This window comes from Petaurus breviceps, unplaced genomic scaffold (assembly GCF_028583685.1).
Source record: "Petaurus breviceps papuanus isolate PSGF00001 unplaced genomic scaffold, PetGlider_PUasm1.0 90847, whole genome shotgun sequence".
NCBI classification, from domain to species: domain Eukaryota; kingdom Metazoa; phylum Chordata; class Mammalia; order Diprotodontia; family Petauridae; genus Petaurus; species Petaurus breviceps.
The window spans coordinates 13,680,769-13,703,484 of NW_027187360.1; the positions used below are offsets into that span (position 1 = coordinate 13,680,769).

Consider the following 22,716-nt stretch of genomic DNA (forward strand, 5'->3'; position numbering starts at 1 on the left):
AACTGAGGGGATGGGGAAAATTTTACTACCTATTAAGTAATTACAAAAAAAATTTGAAGTTGCCAACATGCTATCAGACAAAGCAAAAAGAAAAATTCAAAAATTAAAATGATACAAACAAGGAAACTATATTATGGTGAAAGGAACTTTAAACAACATATGCTCTAAAAACCTTAGCACCCAAATTCATAAAGGAAGCTGAGCTTCTGAGTTTCAAGACATAGAAACACAATAGTGACAAAAGACTTCAATATCCTTCAATCAGTTTTGGATAAGTCTAACAGAAAGATAAAAAAGAAAATATGGAACCGAACAAATTTCTGGAGTAACTAAAGATTTATGGCATCTTCTAAAGAGGAGAGCAAAAAAATATATATGTATATACATATACATATACATATACATAGTTATCTGTACCATGTGGAACTTTTGCAAAAATTTACTATGTAAATAGTAAGTGGAGATACTGCAAACAAATGTAAAAAGGTAGTAGTTAATCCACCCTTTACAGATCAGAAGGCAATAAAAATAAAAATTGACTCAAGGACCACAGACAAAAGACAAAGATTCAAATTAAGATTAAACAAGAAATCTTAAAGAATTAGTTGGTAAAAGAATAAGTCATAGAGATAATTGATAACTATGTAAAAGAAAATGATAAAGATGAAACATCATATCAAAATTTCTGGGATGTAGTTAGAGCAATCCTCAGGGGGAAATCATATCCTTATAATCATACTATAATAAAAAAGAAAAAAAGAGATTAATGAACTGAACATGCAGTTTGAAAAATTAGAAAATGAACAAACCTTTTAAAAGCACAAAAGAGGACATATTAAAAATTAGAAGGAAAATACATGAGTTGGGGGAAATCCCATAGAAATGATAAGTAAAACTAAAAGCTGATTCTTTGAAGACTAATGAAATTAATAAACTCTTAGCTAATCTGATTTAAAAAATGAGATTAGAAAAACAAATCCATAAAATATCAAATGAGCCAGGTGAAATCACAGCAAAACCACAAAAACCAAAAATAATTATTAAAAACATATTATACACATTTGTATGCTAACAAAGGACAGCTAGGTGATGCGGTGGCTAGAGCATGGGGTTTGCAATCAGGAAGATCCATCTTGATGATTTCAAATCCAGCCTCAGAAATGTACTAGTTGTGTGACCCTGGTCAAGTCACTTAACCCCATTGGCCTCAGTTCCTCTTCCATAAAATGAGCTGGAGAAGGAAAAGGCAAACCATGCCAATATCTTTGCCAAGAAAATGCCAAATGGGTTCACAAAATGTTGAACATGAATGAAATGAGTAAACAACAAAAACAAAATGCTAACAAAACTGAAAGCATAAAAGAAATAGAGGAATACCTTCACAAATATAAAGTACTCAAACTACCAGATGACCAGTTAGAGATCTTAAATAACAACATCTCAGAAAAGGATATGGATCTAGCAGGAGAGAAACCTCCTGGGCCTAATGGATTCATAGGACAATTCTATTAAACTTTTAAAGAACAATTAGTACCTATACTTCACTAATTATTCTCCAAAATTGAGAAAGAAAGCACCTAACCAGAATCCTTTGATTAGACAAATATAGTCCTTATCCATAACCCTAGGAAAAGATAAAACAAGGAAAAAAAACTGCAAGTCAATATCATTAATGAACATTGATTAAGAAATGTTAAACAAAATCCTAACAAACTACAGTGACTTATCTAAGAAACCATTCATTGTGATCAAGTGGGATTTATACCAGGGATTAAAGAATGGTTTAATATTAGAAGAACAACCAACATAATTATATTAAAAACCAAAACATCCCAAACCACATGATCATCTCAACAGATGCAAAAAAAAAGCCTTTGACAAAACACAACACTCTTTTATGCTAAAAACCCTACAAAATATAGGTAAAAGATAAAAAGGTAAAATATTCTTTCAATATCATAAAAAGCTTCTATCTGAAAATGAAAGCAAGGACCATATGCAATAGATATACACTAGAACCTTTTCTAATAAATACAGAAATAGAGCAATGATACCCACTTTCCCCACTATCATTTTCTGTGGTTCTGGAAATGCTAGCAATAGCAATAATATAAGAAAAAGGAATTAAAGGAATAATGATAAGTAAAAAGGAAATAAAATAATCCTTATTTGCTAACAATATGCTAGTTTATTTGGAAAACCCCAGGGAATTGGTAAAGACACTAATTGAGGGGCCGGCAGCTGCAGAGGAGGAAGAGCTAGCTGTAGTCACTGCTTCAGCCGCGGTCCACACCCCAGGCCCCAGAATTACTTCAGGTGCTTTGTTTCCAAGCCTAGTCCCAGGCTCCCGAGGCTCCAGCAAATACGTGGTGGAGTTTCGGCAGGAAAAATGTCATTGAAAGGAACTACAGTTACCCCAGATAAACGGAAAGGGTTTGTATACATTCAGCAAACTGATGATTCCCTCATTCATTTCTGTTGGAAGAATTGGACTTCTGGAAATGTAGAAGATGACTTAATTATTTTTCCTGATGACTGTGAATTTAAGCAAGTACCTCAGTGCACTACTGGTAGAGTATATGTACTGAAGTTCAAGGCAGGATCAAAGCGACTCTTCTTTTGGATGCAGGAGCCTAAGACTGCGAAAGATGAAGAACATTGCAGGAAAGTAAATGAATATTTGAATAATCCACCTATGCCAGGAGCTTTGGGTGCCAGCGGAAGTGGAGGCCATGAACTTTCAGCACTTGGAGGTGAAGGTGGTTTGCAGAGCCTTTTGGGTAACATGAGTCATAACCAGCTCATGCAACTTATTGGACCAACTGGCTTGGGAGGACTTGGTGGGCTTGGTGCACTGACAGGTCCTGGTCTGGCTAGCTTACTGGGGAGTGGAGAGCCTCCAACGAGCAGCTCTTCATCAAGCTCCCGCAGCCAGTCAGCTTCTGTAACCCCATCTTCCACCTCTTCTTCCGCTCTACTACACCAGCACCCAGTGCTCAAGCAATTGCCTCTGCAACTAGTCCAAGCCCTGCATCGAGTTCAGGTAATGGAACCATCACAGCAACAAGCCCAACCCAGCCCATTCAACTGAGTGACCTTCAGAACAATTTAGCTACAATGAATGTGCCATCTGGGGCAGGAGGCGGACAGCAAGTTGACTTGGCCAGTGTACTAACTCCAGAGATCATGGCTCCTATTCTGGCCAATGCTGAAGTCCAAGAGTAGTTGCTGCCTTATCTTCCCTCTGGAGAATCTCTTCCACAGACTGCAGAAGAGATTCAGAACACACTGACCTCTCCTCAGTTTCAACAGGCATTAAGTATGTTCAGTGCCGCCTTAGCCTCAGGACAGCTTGGCACACTTATGAGTCAGTTTGGTTTACCAACTGAAGCTGTAGATGCGGCAAATAAGGGTTATGTCGAAGCATTTGCCAAAGCCATGCAGAACAATGCCAAGTCTGACCAAAAGGAAGGAGATGCAAAGAACAAGAAAGATGAAGAGGAAGATATGAGTTTAGATTAAATTATTTGCTGTCTTTTAAGATATTGGAAATTTTTAGTAATTAAGTGACTGCAGTAGTATCACTAGTTTATTGCCTACACTCATGCCTACATTCAGCCTACAAAATAAAGGACTTTTCTTTTATCTGCAAAAAAAAGACACTAATTGAGATAATTAATAGCTTTAGCAAATTAGCAGACTACAAAATAGGTCCTCAAAAATCAACATTTCTATATAATAACAACAAAACATAAGAAGAAACAATAGAGACAAATCCCATCCAAATAACTACAAAATGAATAAAATATTTGGAGATCAGCCTCCCAAAGCACGCAAAAACTTGTATAGATTCAAAGATTTCATAGATTACATATAGATTTCATAGATTACAAAAAACTCCTTTAAAAAATAAAGAACAACCTAAATAGCTAGAGAAACATTTGGGACTCATGGCTAAGCTGTGCCAATATAATAAAAATGACATCATTGCCAAAACTAATTACTTACATTATACAAATCAAATAACCAAGGGGATAATTTATAGAACTTGATAAAGTAATAACAAAGTTTATTTGGAAAAAGAATAGAAGATCTAGAATATTAAGGGAAATGAGAAGGAAGAAGGTAGGATAGTACTTCTAGGCCTCAAACTATATTACAAAGTAGCAGTCATTAAAACCACTTGGTATTGGTTAATACCGTGTTTCCCCAATAATAAGACCTATCCTGAAAATAAGCCCTCCCCCAAAAATAAGCCTTATTGAGATTGCTACTGTAGTGAAGGTGATCCCCTTCGCTACACGCTACATTACGGTACCCTCTGTATCATCCTGTTCTTCCCCAGTGATTTGCTTGCTGGAGCCATTGAGAGCAGTGCCACAGAGGAGAGCTGAGGCAGGACAACATAAGCTCTCCCCTGAAAATAAGCCCTCTGGTGTTTTTTTTTCCAAAAAAATTAATAAGACAGTGTCTTATTATCGGGGAAACACGGGTAGAGAGACAGATCAATGGAACAGACTATAAAAGGGAGAATCAGAAACAATGGAATTCAATAATCCAGTCTGATGAAATGGAAAGCATAAATTACTTAAGAAGCTGGGAAAATGGGAAAGTAGTGTGGTAGAAATTAGGCTTAGATCAACACCTTATACCTATATACATCACATACCTCAATACATTTTGAATAGTTATGTAAACTTAGTATTAAAGATCATGATATAAAAAAATTAGAAGAAAAATAGATCATATACTTCTCATAGCTATGGGTAGGAGATATATTTTTAACCAAATGAGACAGAGATAATTACAAAAGATAAAATACATCACAGATGACTTTTTTTTTTTTTTGCTTTTTTTGGAGGGGGGAAGTTAGGGCAATTGGGGTTAAGTGACTTGCCCAAGCTCACATGGCTAGTTTATGTGTTAAGTGTCCGAGGCCAGATTTGAACTGAGGTCCTCCTGACTCCAGGGCCAGTGCTCATAGATTACTTTAATTACTTGAAATGGAAAAATTTTTGCACAGACAATATTAATGGATATTGGATAAGAAGGAAAGTGGTTAAATGGGATAAAATCTTTGTATACATTTTTCTGATAAAGGTTTGGTATCCAAGATATATGTATGTGCACACATACACATGTATACATATCATATGCATGTATACAGGTATGTATATGTACAGATATAAGCACACATATACACACATTTTATTTATATGCATATATATATACACCGACGTGTGTATATATTATTTTATAGACATTCCCCAACACATAGTCAAAGGATTTAAAGAAACAGTTCTTTAAAGGATTGTAAAGGATTCATAATGGCATTAAAAATGCTTTAAATGACTAATAATAAAAGAAATGCAAATCAAAATAATACTAAACTTTCACCTCATTCCCTGCAGATTGGCAAGAATGATCCCCAAATGGTACCAATGTAGAGGGGTTATAGGAAGGTAGACACACTAGTAAATGGTTGATGGAATTATGAAGTGATACAACCATTTGGAAAGCTACTTGGAATTATGCAAATAAAATGATTAAAATTTCTTTATCCCTTGAGCCAGACAGAGACTCTATTACTGTGCTTATGCCCTAAGAAAGGCCCCATAAACACCAAAATATTTATAGCAGCACTGTTTGTTATAGCTAAGAACTGGAAACAAAGTAGATGCCTATCAATTGGGGAATAGCTAAGCAAACTGTGGTACATGAATGTAATCATACACTACTGTGCTCTAATATTTATAAGAAATGATGTTTGTGATGAATACAGAAAATGGAAAGATCTATATGAACTGACCTAGAGTAAAGTAAACAGAGCCAAGAAAACAATATACACAGTAACTACAAAAATATAAATGGAAAAAAACAGCACATCAAAAAAAAAAATAAATGTAACAAAATTATAGGGACTAAGTGGGACTCGAATGAAGAAATATGAGAAAATGCCCCCAACCTACCCCTTTGGGGAGGTAGGAGATTGACAGCTATTACACATGTTTTTAGGTTTTTTTTAATGTATCGATCAATTGTAATGAATTTTTTTTTCTTTCCTAAAAATGCTATCTGCCATATGGGATAACTTTCAGAAAAATATCAATAAAAAAGTATTTTAAAAGAAAATCACAGGTTTAGTGTCTTCCTAATGATGACATATTTTGTTGAGTCATGTTAAATGAATAGCTTGTAAGTATAATGGGAGGAAAGTGAAGGGCAGCAGATTTAGGCTGATAAGAAAAGCTTCTTTGCAATTAGAGTTGTCCAAAGGAAAGTGGAATAGGATACTTCTAGAAAGAATGAGTTCCCCATTAAGTGGAAGCTAAGTGGCCATTGTCAAGGATTTTGTAGAAGTTTTTGCTTTAGGCACTCTGTAGACCAGATACCTTCTGAGATTTTGGTCAACAACAATAGAATTCTCCAGTGAGAATACCGAGGGTCTATTCAGTCTATGGCTATGTATTGGATGGATGGATCATGGGACAAAGTATAAGAGTATCCAATTGTCCTCCTTTCCGACAGAACAAACAGAAAACTCAAGGATGTGCCCTAAATGTTATTTTAAGTAGAATAAGCACCGAATTCAGGAAGTCAGAAAATTTAATTTTGATTCCTAATTCCTCCATCTTCAGTATCTATGTGACCATATGCAGTCCATTGACCATCTATCTTCAGTTTCCTTGTTTGTAAAATGAGGGCGAATAACTCCTATTTGGCTTTATTTCACAGCATCTTTGTGAAAATCAAATGAAATTTTAGATGCCAAAGTATTTTTAAAAAGGTATTCTAAATCTTTATGATTTTCTGTATGTTGTGGGGCAGAGAGTGAGGAAAGCTCCTCTATGGAAACTCATTTTACTGATACAGATCAAAACTGTCTATAATCTATAGTTTCATAGGCTTGACTACAACACAGGGATCTTAAGTGATTTACCTAAGGTCACACAGCTACCATCTATTAGAGGCAAGACTTGATTCCTAGCAGGTCTTCCTTACTCCACACCAGTCCTCTATCCACTCCAACACATTACCTCTCATGTCTTGAAAGGATAACAATTACTTTCTCATTTTCCTTTAATAAACGACTTCGTATTTATCAGTAACATCCAGGAATTTATCCCAAGATCGTCTGACCTTGTTGATATTTTCAGCCTGTATCTCCTCATTGGGAGCTATATAAAGTCAGTCTTCTTTTTAGTTCTCCTAAATTTGACATTTTTTCAAACTTAAGGGGGAATGACCTAATTCTAGGGCTCTGGTACTTGGTGAATATAACCTCAAGTTCCCATATTCCCAGTTTCTCTACCTACAACCTTGACCTTTCCAGACAAATGAGTTCAAACTATGGGCTCATTGTTTGTTAATGAGACTAAGGCCATTGGTTCAAACTTGTGTGAGAAGAAGAGCTGATGGATTTATCAAACCCATCCCCATTACTGACCAGGAAGACAGCTCTAAACCCAGTGAAAAAGAATCGTCATTTTATCAAGTCAATGTATGAGTATCATTTTGGAAATTGCCTTTTCCAACTCTGTTGGGGAAGTTTCCAACCTAAATGGGCCACTGCAAATAATAAATACAGCAGAATTGCTCTGTTGGAACTATAACTGTCTACTCTCTAGACCTCTTCATTGATCAACAAAGCTGAACACTGGAATTGACAACTGCAGACTCCCTCAGTGCCCCAGGGAATGCCTAGAGCCAAGAGGGATCGGGCAGGAACAGTCTTGGGCTCCCCTGAGTTTTTGGTCAGCTAGAATTAAAATCACAGTATTTAAAACTGGAAGGGATTGATTATCTCTTCCAGCACCTCCATTTTTCAGATGAAATAACTGAAGCCCAGAAGGGTTAAGAGATTTTCGCAAGGTTTCACATAGTAAGGAGTAGAACTAGGCTATTAACCTCAGGTTCCAAATCCTAGGTTATTTCCACTGCAGCACTCAAGACAGCGAACTCAGCAATAGAGTATCTCCAGATACTGGGCTGAGCTCAGATCATTTACTAAGAACAGAGTATGAGAAACTCATAAAATATTAGAACATAAGAAATACAGGGGTGTGCTAGAACCAGCTTGTACTGGTTCATAAGTCAATTGTTGTATTTTTAGTTGTGAGCATTTATACCTCTGAAATAAACAAACATTACAGATCAGGACTTGATTTATTGATTTGTTAATTGTATAGATCTAAAAAAATGATGGAGAAAATGTTAATAATGAAGATTAAACTTAAAAATATATTGTGCTTTTTTCAGAGAGCTGATTGTTAAAGATTTACCAGCTTATCTATGTGTATATATACGTATATATGTATATACACACACATATATAGGGACCCTTTCTCTTTTCATATGTGTATGTATGTGTGTCTATACACACAAACACACAGAGGGACCTTTCTCTCTTCAGAGTTCATGTAGCATTTTGTTTGCATTTTTCTGATGCACTCATCATAAAACACTATGTATTACAATTATCCTAATTATGTGTGGTTGAGAGCTGGAATTGTTTTTAATTTTTTGTCTGCACGTACCCAGTGACCAGCACAGTATCTGTCCCATAGCAGACAATGTTGATTGATCAGTTGATCAGTTAGTGCAATTAGCCATAGGCAGAATGAACCGGCAACTATGTGGCATGGAGCTCTAGGGTGGCTCTGTACTTATCAGATGCCATTTCTCTTCCCTGTCCCTCTGTTCTCCACGAGCCAAAGACCCTTCCTCCTTACTTCTGCCTCTTCCTGTGCCTTGTTTCATTCCAAGCTCGCCTCAGGTACCAAGAGAGGCTGGTCTTGATCCCCCCTGGTAGCTAAGCTAGTTAAGTACCTTTTCTCTGCAATTATTTTGTACTTAATTGTATGTGTATTTTCTGCTTACTCATGTGCATTCATGTCGTTTCCCTCCAGTAGAATATAAGCTTCTTGAGGACAAAGACTGTCTAATTATTATTTTTGTATACCTGCGCCGAACATGGTATATTGGGTCGTAGAATCACAAATTTAAAGTTAAAAGGGAACTTAGAAGTCACCACTTCCAATCCCCTCCTTATTAACAAATGGGGAAAATGGTACTCAGAGAAGTTATGTGACTTTCCAAAGCAATACTTAACTGCTTGTAGAATAAACAATGCCAAATTAATTGTGACTAAAAGTCTTTCATTTGATTAGAGAATCATTCTTTTAGGTTATCTTTAACTTTAATATATATTGTAATATAAAGTCTTTTTGAGGCACCTTTCTAAGGTTCATTTGAAAGAAGGAATGGACAAGGAAAGGGAGGGATCTAGGTATTCAAATGATAGTTCCTTTGTTTTTAAAAATTTTATTGTTTAAATTAAATCTTGGTTTTTTTTTTTCAAAGTTCTGTTTTCTTCTCTCCCCACCTCCACCATGCCATATGAAAGCAAGAAAAACAAAATTTTTTGTTACAAACATATATAGTAAAGCAAAACAAATTTCCCAATTGGTCTGTTAAAAAAATCTCAATCTGCCATCTGGAACTCAGAGGGTACCTTTCTACCAGGAGACTTATATCATGTTTCATCATTATTTCTCTAGAATTGTGGTTGGTCATTTCAAACTTTTACAGCTGACCATCTTTGCAATATTATTGTTATTGTGTGAATTGTTCTCCTGGTTCTGCTCATTTCACTCTCTGTCAGTGTTATAAGACTTCCCCTGAAACCATCCCTTTTATCCTTTCTTAAAGAATCGATACTATTCCATCACATTCGTATACTATACCTTATGCAGCCATTCCCCAATTGATGGGCACTCTACTCCTCATTTCCAGTTGTTTTTTTTTTTTGCAACTAGAAAATAAGCTGCAATAAATACATATGGGTTTGTTACCTCTTTCTTTGTTCTCTTTGGGTATAGACCTAATATTGATATCACCGGATCAAAGGGTATGCATGGTTTAATTAACACCTTTAGTTTTGGTTAGGGGGTAGACCTGGTGCTGAGAAATCCACCCTAAAACAGAGACCTATAGATATTTGGGGGCATGAAACGACCTGAATTCTTGTTCCATTCCCACCATTCAAACTCTATGTCTTAGAGTCAGCCAAGTCACCTCTCTAGACCTCAATTTCCTCTTTTGAAAAATGAGTTGGTTGGACCAGATGATGTCTGAGGCCCTTTCCAACTCTAGCATTTTCATGGTTTAAATATCTCTTCCATCTCTATATTTTGCATTTCATATTCAAAGGTCATTCTCAGGTCTGGAGTTCCATAATCTCAACCTCAATAATCTGAATATCCAAGTATTTTTCAGTATTTGAGAGTAAAGCTTCTAATTTCCCTAGATTAGGATTCCAGATAAATATTCAACATTCCTTGGCTTCCAGAGCCTCAAGGCATTTATACCAAAGTGGCCAAGAAGAAAGGATGGAAAGGATGAGACAGAGATAGTGGGCAGTGTCCTTATATTATGGCTGATGAAATGAATTTCAAACAAAATAAAAATATGGCAAAGGAAAGAGGGGAAATTATTTCTGTTTGAAAAGTAGTTCCCTGTGGGAGGAACCTAGAGGTCTGGGCCTCCTCTGCTGCTTCCTCTGGCTCACGGCTAAGGTCATCCTTGGCCTTCAAAGTCTTTGATTCTGGGATTCCTTTCTTTAGTGGGAAAGGTGGGGTCAGATTCATCTTCTAATGTCTATTTTGGGAAAGCTCTCACAGGAGGCCAAAAAAGATCCATCCATCGGGTGGTAGCCGCTGCTGTTATTAATCTTCATAAAAGCAGAAATAATAAGTTTAATAAGCGTTTCCACAGGGTGTTATCTCTGCCCAGTGCTTGCTTAGTTATCTGCTGGGTTAGTCAGTCATTTATGATAGAAGTCAGTTAGTCACCAGCTGGATCAGCACTTCTCCCGATCACACCTGGTGAAAATGTTGGTGCTGGGCTTTCCAAGTCACACACCCCACTCAGTGGTCATGAGCCTGGAGTTAGGAGAGCTGGTCTTTGTGCCACTCCCTGCCTTCAGCTCTAAAATGAGCCCCATTTGGTTGATTGCTCTAGGGCCTGGAAGGAGTCCCATCACTTCACCCATGCTCAGGCTTGCCAAGGTGATTATCTTTTGCCCTAAACTTGCTTCTTATTCTGACTTTACAATTTCTGTTAGTGATATTGCCCTTGACTTTTGATTCAGGCTCCTATTTGATAAATTTAAAAAGCATTCATTAAACATCCTCCATGGGCAAGGCACCAGAAAGGCAGAGATTTATTATTTTTTAAAAATACATAGTCCCTGTCTTCAAGGGGCTTATATTCTACATGTGAAGGTTATGGCATGTGGATCAAAGAAATATAGTACAAGGTAGGACAAGATGGAGGTAAAGGGGAGACTCAGGTAAAATGCTCTAGAAAAAGTGAAGGAGAAAACACTTTCAGGTGTGGCAGGAGTGACCCCTGAGATATGTCTTGAAGGAAGGGAAGGGTTCAGAAAGGTAAAGATGGAGAAGAGAATACATTCCAGGTATGGGAGAAGGCAGAGTATGAATATAGAGAGGTTCCCCCAGAAACATCTATGTTTTCTACATGAAGACACTTAAAATCAAACTAAAACATACCAGGGCTCTGTAGAAACACAAACTTAGGGCTAGAATTTGTCCAAGACACCCAAATATCTAATTCCTAGTAATGTCCACAGCTATAGTGAGGCAGTATCATGGAGAGGGTATTGGGCTTGAAATTGGAAACATCTGGGGGTCAAATCCTACCTCAGATACTTACTAATTGTGAGACCGTGGAACTAATTTCTCTGCCTCAGTTTCTTCATCTGTAAAATGGGAAAGCATTGGACTTGATGTCCTCTAAGCTCCCTTCTAACCCTAAATTAATGGTTCACTGATACATGTTATCATGAGAGATTTTTGCCTAAGAAAAATGTGGCTTTCATAGGAATAAGAGGTTCCTTAGGAATGGAGTGGTAACCCTCTGGGATGAAGGAGAGAGGAAGAACTAATTGGCTGGAGAAGGAGTTCTGTAAGGAAAGAAAGGAATCCTTGCAATGAAATCCAACCAGACTGTGTGTAATCGTAATAACATTATTATTTTTAATTACAGTAGCTAGTCTTTCTACAGCATATTTAGATTTGCAAAACAACCTTTTGAACTAGGTAGTACAGGTATTATTATCTCATTTTCCAGATGAGGAAACTGAGGTGTAAAGAAGTTAAGCAACTTGCCAGAGGTCACACAGTATCAAGGTTGGAATTCAAATGTTTTCTAACTCCAAGCCCATTAAATCAGAAATATGTTAAGGAAGGCTAAGGTCATTGAATGGGTATATCTATCATCACCTTTTGCCTGAACAATTGAAAAAGCCTAATTGGTTTCTTAGTTTCCAGTCATTTCACTCTCTAATCCATTCTCCACAGAGTGCCCAATAATAATCTTCCTAAAGCATAGTGCCCATGATACTACCTGGCTCAATGATCTCCTGTGGCTCCCTATTGCTTTTCATTTCAAATTCTAGCCTACAGCCCCAGATTTATCTCACATTATTTCCCTTCACACATTCTACGTTTCAAATTAATCTACTTGACAAAAGATGGCCAAATACTCCAAAAGCGGGCATTCTATCACCTATCAATCTTTACACAGGCCATCCTCCATGACTGGAATGCATCCCTCTTCACCTTTGTAGCTTAGAATTTTTACCTTCTTTCAAGATTCAGCTCAGGTACTAACCACCTCCACCTGGAAGCTTTTCCCAATCCCCCTAATCTTTAGTTTCCATTCACTTCTCAAATAATATTTACTTATTAATTAATATGTTATATCCTCCAATAAAATTAAGCTTTTTGAGGGCAGGGACCATTTTTTTTGTCGTTGTCCCTCTCTCTCCCACTACCAAGTACAGTCTTTTATATAGTATCATAAATGATTTTTGAATTAATGTATAATATAGAGATTAAATCAAGCAAGAGGCACAGAGCTTTTAACTAATGGTGGCAGAGAATGGGGAGAAATGAGGAGGTTCACCCTGAGACAGAGAGAGGTAGAGAGACAGACACACAGAGAATCAGAAATAGAAGCATTGAGACAGAGACACAAAGATACAGAGACACACAAGAAGCAACAGAAACACAGAGAAGGACAGAGACAAAGACGAAGATAGAAACAGAGACTGAAAGACAAGGGATAAGTTAAAGGGATGACTAGGGAAGGTCACTGAACAGAAATGTTGAATAATACCTAAAAATACAGGGGGCAAAAAAGCAATTCAGTCAACCAGGCCTATCTCTAAACAGAACTGTTGGGTTCAGGGATACTGTTCTCCTAGCATGATAGGATGCCCTTGGGAGGCCATTTTGGGGCTTATTCCCCAAGGATCTGACTCATAGAAGACTCCTCTGAACATACTGACTTATCCTACTGTATTCCTCAAGACTGCTGGACTTTGGAATTAGAAAGATGTGTGGTTTCAAATTTTGTCTCTGACACTAATAATCATGTGAATATCTGTAAGGATCTGAACTTCCTTGAACCTCAATTTTCTCATATGTAAAATGGGGGCCTACTTTACAAGGTTATCATAAGAAAATGCTTTGCAAATCTTTTTTATACTATGAAAATTGAGGTTTTGTTTTTAATAAAATCATTTCCCATCACTAAACCCTTTAAGATTGACATCGGCTAATCACTGGATGAGTCAGTGCTTTTGAAATGATGAAATTCAGTCCTTCTGTCAGATACCACACTCAGCACACAAAGCCCTGAAGTCTGAGTTGTACTCAGCTAAGGAATAGTACTGACAGCCCAAAGTATACAAAGGAGCCCTTGATATATGTGTGTATACACAAATACACATATATGTATGTGTATAGATATAGATAGACAAATACACTGCATAGATATATTAATAGATTATAGACAGACAGACAGATAGATAGATAGACAGATAGATAGATATACACACACAGAGTGACAGAAACAGAGAGAGGCAGAGACAGAGACAGAAAGACAGATACAGACACAGACGCAGACACAGAGTTATAAGTTAAAGGAATGACTAGGGAAGGTTACTAAATAGAAATGTTGAATTCTACCTAAAAGTACAGAAAAGGAAGCAACAATGCAGTTCTATGTAGACATGGAGACCTAATTGTAGATATCTATGTATACATTTATATACTTGGTGTGTATCTATACATAGACATGTATGCATAGCTATATACACGTGTTCTCTTTTTGTTCCCTCTTCCATACATCTGTGTTATATCTATGAAACATAAGGTCATAGGGGCGGCTAGGTGGTGCAGTGAATAGAGCACCAGCCCTGGAGTCAGGAGGAGGACCTGAGTTCAAATCTGGCCTCAGACACTTAACACAAAAAAAACTAGCTGTGTGACCCTGGGCAAGTCACTTAACCCCAACTGCCCTCCAAAAAGAAAAAAAAAACATAAGGTCATAGATGGCAGGGGCTGCTCTTTATAAGTCTGGATGGAGCCGTGCATGGCCTTGTGCACAATCAGGCTGAGTTCTGCTTGAGGGTTAGTCAGGTCAGAATTTTATACTTTAGGCCAAGGGCCATTAGAAGGCTACAGTTGCCAGAGGAGCTATAAAATAGTCTTTACAAATAGATTACCAAGATCAGGACAGAACAATGTTAGCATGAGTTTATGTGGGCAAGAGTAGACAATATTTTAGAGCTGATTTCATAAGAGGAGTCATCGAACAAAAATGCATGGAGGGCCCTTTCCCATGTGTAGATATGTATATATGGTATATATTTATGCATACATACACACACCTCTTTTTCTCTCTGTGTATATGTATATATATATCTATCTATCTGTATCATAATTTCTTTAGTATGTATCCCCCTAATAGACATTAAACTCCACAAAGTAGAGACATTGTAGTACAATGTGGGCTTGGAATAAGGAAGATCTTATATACTTGACTTTAACCCTCCACACCCCATATATCTCTCTATGTGGGGTAGGGTGAGGGACATGCTGAATTTGGCATTTAAGTCCTGCCTTGGGCAGTCATATCCTATCTGGACTTCAGTTCTTCTCATCAGTAAAATGAGCCAGTTGGATGACACAAACTCAGATCTCTCTCAGCTCTAAATCTAAAAGCCCACGATCCTCTTGTCTACTCCCTCCCCTCCCCTCTCATTAAAGGTGCTGTCACCACTGGCTTCTTCACCATGTTCTCATTTCGCAGTCCCTTGTAATCTGAACACTGACTGATCCTGTTGTTTTTTTGGTTTTATTGAAATGGTTACCTAGGATCTCTAAGAAGAAAAAACAATGCCTTCTACTCAGTCTCATCCTCCTGAATATTTAAGTAGCTTTTGATTTTTGTTGGCTAGTCCCATCTCTATCTTTTGGTTTTTGTGACATTGCTTTCTCTTGGCTCTTGTCCTACCATTCTGACCACTCCTCCTCAGTATTTTTCATTGGTTCACCATCCTTCTACCACTTAAGCATTAATATCCACAAGGCTCTGTCTTAGACCTTCTTCTCATCTCTCTTACATTCTATCCCTTAAAGATTAGATCCATTCTTTTTTTTGTGGGGGAGGAAAGCAAATGGGATTAAGTGACTTGTCCAGGGTCACACAACTAGCAAGTGTTTGAAGTCGGATTCGAACTCAGGTCCTCCTGACTCCAGGGCCAATGCTTTATCTACTGTACCACCTAGCTGCCCTGATTTTATTCATTTTCAGGTTTCATTATTGCCACCATACATGTGCCACTCCAAATCTATGTATCTAGCTCTCCTCTCTCTCCTGAGGGGCAGCATAGACTAGTGGATAGAGAAACTACCTTAAATTTAGGGAGATGTGGGTTTAAGTCATGCTTCCAGTGCATAGTAGCCATGTTACCATGGGAAAGATGTTAATCCCTTAGCACCCCATGTCTCTCTCTAAGGAGCAGAGTTCAGCAGGGGGGAATGTTGAATCTGGCACCCAATCAAGTATATATCCATACATTCGTATATGTGTACATGCTTACATATGTGTGTATATGTATGTGCATACATATGTGTGTGTGTGTATATATGTATGTATATTGAGTCCTCAAACCTGGTGGTGAATTAAGGGGATGTCTAGCCCAAGCATGTGAAGACTTGCCTTGGTGGAATGAAGAGATGGGAATAATTTGTTCCAATAGCTGTGGAGGCAGCTGATGTAGGCTGTGATGCAGACACTCTTAGAGCTTGGTCAGACATCAAAGATGCCAAGGGCATCCACTGCATCCCAGACCATTGACAGTTTCTTGACTTTTGTCTTGCCATTGACCTTCCATGACTTTGGAGGAGAGAGTGAGGCCAACTTTACATAGCTCTGCCTCACTTAAATCCAATGTACCCCCAAGGCCAGACTCACCCTGTGGTGTTGCCAGTCTTCTTTGAAAATGAAGAAAAAACAAACAAAAAAAAACAAATTTGTATATGTCCATACATATGAATGCAGCTACAAATCCAGCTCTGTTCCTTCCTATGTCTTTAGGTAAATCACTTATCCTTTCTTTGTTTCCGTTCCCTTATCTGTAAAATGAGGGGGGTCAGACCAGAAGCCCTCCCAGGTGCTGTCCCCCTCCAGATTTTTGATCCTGTAACTACATCCTGCCTACACCTTGTCTTCCACCCTGACCCAGCTACTTCTGAGCTCCCCCTCCTTCTTCTCCTTGCCAGAGCCAAGCACAACAATCCGTACTCAGGAAGCACTTAATTAATGCCTGTTGAATTGGATAGTGTCTATGGAAGCTTTATCTGATTGCATAAATTGAAGGCACAAGTAGATAGGGCTAATAGTCAGTTATGTGTCAGATAGGAAATCTCCTTTTCTGGCATTATTATTCTAATAAGATGAGGTCAAGAAACTTCTGGTCTGGCTGCAGGTGCATGGAACAGATTGAAAGGTAGCTCAGAAAGCCTTTAGCTCATGGGACATGTTGGGGTCTGTTGTTCACTTGTTTCAGTTGTGTCCAGCTCTTCATAACCCCATTTGGGGTTTTCTTGTCAAAGATACTGGAGTGGTTTGCCATTTTCTTCTCCAGATCATTTTGTGGATGAGGAAACTGAGGCAAACAGGATTAACTGACTTGTCCAGGGTCACACAGCTAGTAAGGGGCTGGGGCCAGATTTGAACTCAGGTCTTCCAGACTCCAGATCCAATACTCTATTCACTGTGCCACCTAGCAGCAGTCCATAAATGAAAGTTAACCAAAGTAGAGCCAGAATAATAAGAATGAATGTTCTTTCTGTTCCATGAGTTAGCATGAAGACCAGGAACAAAGGAATGAGAGAAACAGAAAGATCTGGGGGCCAAATAATGCTATTGGTTGGCAATGTCTGCATCCTGTGAGCTGATGGAGTGGCGTGCAAAGCAACCTGAAAAAAAGTCAGAAGACTCCAGGGGAGTTCTGGCAAATGTTTAACAATTGGCTCTCAAAAAAAGTATAACTTTTAAGTTTAGTCTGCTTCAGCCACACTTTCTAAAGTTTAGAAACCAATAAAACAATAAATCAAGTCCTGATTTGAAGCATTTGCTGTTTTCTGAGGTGTAAATGCCCACACTAAAAATTTAACCATCAACCCTCAGAAGCCTTTAGCAAATCTCTGGAAGACTCCCAATTTTGTCACTAGCTTGAGTCTTCCCTATTTGTAAACAAGAGGAAGCTCAGTGTAGTATAAAGTATACATGTGAAATCAAAAGCCCCCGAAGACCTGTGTTCAAATCCTAGCAGTTCTAGTTGCTGCCTGATTTTGGTCAGTCACGCCTCTGCAGACCCTATCTGGGACCCAGGCACTTCAGGAATGGGAGGCTGGAATAATTATACTTGCATTGGTTGTTGTGAGGGAAGCACTTTCTAAAAATGGGGAAACTTGTCATTCTGTTCTCTTCAGAGGTTGTGTTTGTTGAAATAAGATGATGGACTGAATGATGGATTGGGGCATCATTCAACACTGGAATCCAATCCTATGACTTCTGCTTACCAGCTATGTGATCCTGTGGCAGTCACTTAGAGTCTCAGTTTCCCCAATTCATCTTCCTAATTCAATAAATGTCCACACTGTGTAAGGCTAATCTGCCTTATAATGAAGATAATTATGGGTATACTAGTTTCCCCACAGGGTTGTTGGGAGGAAAGTATAAGAATTTAGATACTATAGAAACCTGAGTAGATGTTATTAGATAGACAGACGTAATTAGATAGGTCTGTCACACAAATATTGAGGAGAACAAAGAGGTTAACTTTCCTAGTATCTCTCAAAGGAAGACTCATTGGACCATAACTGGAGGGGAAGGAAGGAAACAAGAATTAAGAACTTACTATGTGGGGGCAGCTAGGTGGTGCAGTGAATAGAGCACTGGCCCTGGAGTCAGGAGGACCTGAGTTCAAATCCGATCTCAGACACTTAACACAAAAACTGGCCATGTGACCTTGGGCAAGTCGCTTAACCCCAATTGCCCTCCTCTTCCCCCTCCCAAAAGCAAAAAAACAAACAAACAAAAAGAACTTACTATATGTCAGGGTGGCTAAGTGGCATAGAGTTTATCTAAGTGGATAGAGTTCAGGGTCTGTAGTCCAGAAGATTTATCATCCTGAATTCAAATCCAACCTCAGACACTTACCAGTTGTGTGACCCTGGGCAAGTCACTTTACCCTGTTTGCCTCAGTTTCCTCTTCTGTGAAAAATAAGCTGGAGAAGGAAATGCCAACCACTGCAATATCTTTGCCGCAAAAACCTCAAACTGGGTCATGAAGAGTCAGACACAACTGTAACGACTGAACAACACATTCCTGTCACTGTGCTAAGAACTTTACAAATATTATCTCATTTGATGTTCACAATAGCCCTAGGAAGTAAATGCTATTATGATCCCCATTTTACAGTTGAAGAAACTGAGGCAAACAAGAGGTTAAAGGACTTGTCCAGGGTCACACAGCTAGGAAGAGTCTGAGGCTGGATCTGAACTCAGTCTTTCCTGACTCCAGGCCTGACACTATCCACTATGCCACCTAATGTGACTTTAGAGTCTGGAAGGCTTAGGTTCAAATCCTGCCTCAAACACTTGCTGGCTATATGAAAACCTGAACAAATCTTTTAACTTCTCATAGGCAGAGATGATCATACTGCTTACCTCACAGAGCTGTAAGGATGAAATGAGATAATGTATGTAGAGTGCTTTGTATCAAATCTCTTACGTTAATGTGAATGACTAGGATTGTCATTAGTGGAAATCTAGTCATTACCTCCTCCAAAAAGGGATGGCGCAGAACATGTCTGTCTCTCTCTGCAACTTTTTTTTTTTTTTTGAGGAAGTCCTGTGCATTTTTCCTTAAAGGGAACTTGCTTGGAGATTATGAAGGGGCCAGACAGAGAAGCCACTTAAGGAAATTTCATTTCTGAAGCCTCCAAGCTTTCACTCACAAACCAAGTGATATGAAGTGATAACTGGGTTGGCAGGTGAGCCAGAGCCTAATCACAGGCTCTTTCTCGGTTCAGCAAGCCCGCCTTAATTGCAGCTCCTGCTTTGAAGAATTCCTACTTTCATTTTCAGAATTGCTTCCTGGCTTTCATTCTTTAAATGAATTTACTTGATGCAAAAGCTGCCAAATCCTCAGGGGAGGAGGAGGCACAAGAGACCTGACAGCTCAAAATTTCTGTGCTTGGGCCAGGAAACTAAGGGATCATAAATGTAGAACTAACAGGTACATGAGAGGCCATGGAGTCCAGCTCCCTTTTTTAGATGGGGAAACTGAGGCATGGAGTGGTTAAGTGATTTACTCAGTCTTCCTGACTCTAAGCCTGTTACATACTAAATTGCCTCTGATGGAGAATTCCCCAGAGAGAAGGGCAATTAGGAAAGTGAAAATCCTGGAGACCACATCATAGTAGGGTTTCTTAGCTTGGCATCTATGAATTTGTATAAAAAATTTCAATAGCTATTTTTGTATACTTGGTTTCTTTGTAATCTTATTTATATTTTAATGTATTTTGTTATGTATTTAAGACATTATTCTGAGAAGGGGAGTATAGGTTTCATCAGAACACTGAAAGGGTCCATGACACACTCACAAAAGTTTAAGGACCCCTGCCACAAATAGCAGTCAGGTGAAGGAACTGAGAATATTTAGCCCACTTATACATATTTGTCCAATTTTCAAGCCCCATGCCTAGAACACACCCCTCCTCACTGTCGACAATCCTTCTCTTCCTTTAAGACTCAGTTCAGTTTCCATTTCATCCACAAAACCTGCCCTGATCCCCCTGGCTGAAAGTATTCCCCTCCCTCCAACTTTCCTAGACCACTTCCTTGGAATCTCTCTTTGCTTCTATCAAATTCTATCTGATACTATGCTTATCTGTGTACATGGCACATTCCTCTACCTCCAATAGCATTATGGTCCTCAAAGACAAGAACCCTATGGTTTTTAAGTGTTTTTTATTCTCATCTCCTCACAGGATTCCTTTGTCTTGTCAAGCATTGGATAATGCTAACTAACATTTATGTTGCTCTTAAGGGTTTGCAAAACATAATATGTGTGTGAATGTATGTATGTATATATATGTATACACATATATACATGGGTATATATGTGTAAGTATACATGTATGTGTTTATATGTTGTGTATATTTACACATAATTTCATTTCATCTTGACGAGGACCTTGTGAGGCCACATTCACTGGCTCTCCCCCATACACAGAATGCTCTCCCTCCTCATCCCTGCCTCTTGGCCACCCGAACCTCCTTTGTGTCACACTCAAAATCCTCCCTTCTCTAGGAAACGTTTTCTGATCCCCCCTCTGTTAATTCTTTCCAATTTATCCTGTGTAACTTATGTGTACATAGTTGTTTGCATGTTGTTTCCCTCAATGGATTGTGGGCTCTTTGAGGTCAGCGACTGTCTTTTATCCTTCTTTTCATCCATGAACTTAGCATAGTGCTTGACACATAGCAGGCACTTAATAAACATTTATTGACTGACTAATTGACCTTGGGAGGCAGGGAAGAGAAGGTACCCACTCAGGAGCATGGTGGAAGTCTGGACAGTCAGAAGCATAGCTGGGAGAGAATAAAGAATGGTTGGTCTGAGACCATCCTCAAAATGAAGACCCCTAAAATAACTCACCAATGGGAGAAGGGGGTGAGCATTGAAGAAGGTTGCTTAGGGGTAAGAAAGTACAGGGCACAGAGGAAAAGTTCCAGGGTGAGAAGGTAACTGAGTCATGGTGAAGTCCAGAAATTTAGAAATAGATCCAGAAGTAGAATGCAGCTTCTGGGACAAAATGTACCTATACCTTGGTACAACTGATTTCTTAGTAAATAGATTATTTCTATATTCCAGTGAGCAGGATCCCTTTCTGAGTGGTTCCACCAGGGGTTCCATCAAGACTCCTTTTGTTAGAAAATGGCACCATGGGATTTAAAACTGGAGGGGCCCCATGAAGATAATCTAGTCCAACTTCCCTCTTTGACAGAGGAGAAAATGGAGGTCAGAGACTGTTCTGAGGTCACACAGGTAGTAACGTTTGGATTCCTGTCTGTAAATGTTCACAGATTCAAAGGACATAAAACTTATGGGATAGGAGTGTCAACAACAAGTTCTCAAAAAAAAAGTACACACTTTTAATTTTATTCTGCAATATTAATATTTTCTCTATCGCCTTTGTAAGTCTAAAAATCAATAAAATAATAAATCAAGCCCTGCTTTGTAGAATTTGCCTATTTCCAGGGTATAAAAGCTGACAGTGAAAATTTAACAATTGGCTCTCATGAACCAGTTAGAGCTGGTCCTAGCATACTCCTGTCACAGGGCAGCTAGATTAGCATTTACCTGAACAGAAATCCTTTCTATCCCAGATTTCTATCCTAGATAAGCAGTCAGCCTCTACTTGAAGACCTCCAGCAAGAGAGAGCTCCCTGATTTCTGAAGTGACCTAGTTCCCTTTTGGTGGGATGGGTCTAATCATTTTCCTTAATTGAAATCAAAATCTTCGTCTCTGTGACTTTCACCCCTCGTTCCTAGCTCTTCCCTCTGGGGCCAAGCAGTAGAAGGCTAAGGCTGAGCCCTGGCCCACTTGGCATCATCACCAAAGCCTGAAACGCATTCTTTGGATGTGTCTTTGTCTCTTTGCACTTTGAAGGTAGGTTTGGTCAATTGGTAATGGTTGCATGGCATAGGACCTAAGTCTGGGGGGGTAGCATAGTTGACCATGCTGAGGAATACTATTTGGGGTCAAAAATAAAGCATTGAAGAAACTATCTTTCCTTCCTCCAACCTTAGTACCTCAAACAGTAAATACAATACAGACAATAGGTAAGAGTCATAGTGTTATAGTGAAGAGAAGGGGCATCTTTGAATTCGGGAAGACATGGGTTGAAGACCTGTTTCTGACATGCACTAGTTGTATGATCCTTGTCAACTCACTTAACTCTCATAGTGCCTCAGACAACTCTAGGACTAAATAACAGTAATAGCTAGTATTTATATATAACTCATTAAGGTTTGCAATCCTTACGAACCCTGTAAAGTAGGTACTGTTATCATTCCCATTTTACAGTTGCGGAAACCGAGGCTGAAAGGACTTTATTGACTTTCCCAGGGACACATAGCTATGTGTCATGTCATCACACAAATATGTGATGCAGAATTTGAACTTAGGAAATTGAAAGATTAAATGATTTTCCCAGTGTCCCACAGCTAGTCAGTGTCTGGGGCATGATTGGAACTTGGGT

At 38.6% G+C, this 22,716-nt stretch overlaps 2 long non-coding RNA genes across 2 annotated transcripts in view; both read left to right on the forward strand.

The window, feature by feature from the left end:
- Positions 1–22,716, forward strand: part of LOC138149618 (uncharacterized) — a 127,053-nt gene that overhangs the window by 24,835 nt on the left and 79,502 nt on the right. The window lies entirely within an intron of this gene.
- LOC138149616 (uncharacterized) lies at positions 2,653–3,305 on the forward strand. Its single transcript, XR_011165367.1, has 3 exons — positions 2,653–2,861; positions 2,987–3,043; positions 3,155–3,305. It is a non-coding gene; the product is annotated as an uncharacterized lncRNA (long non-coding RNA).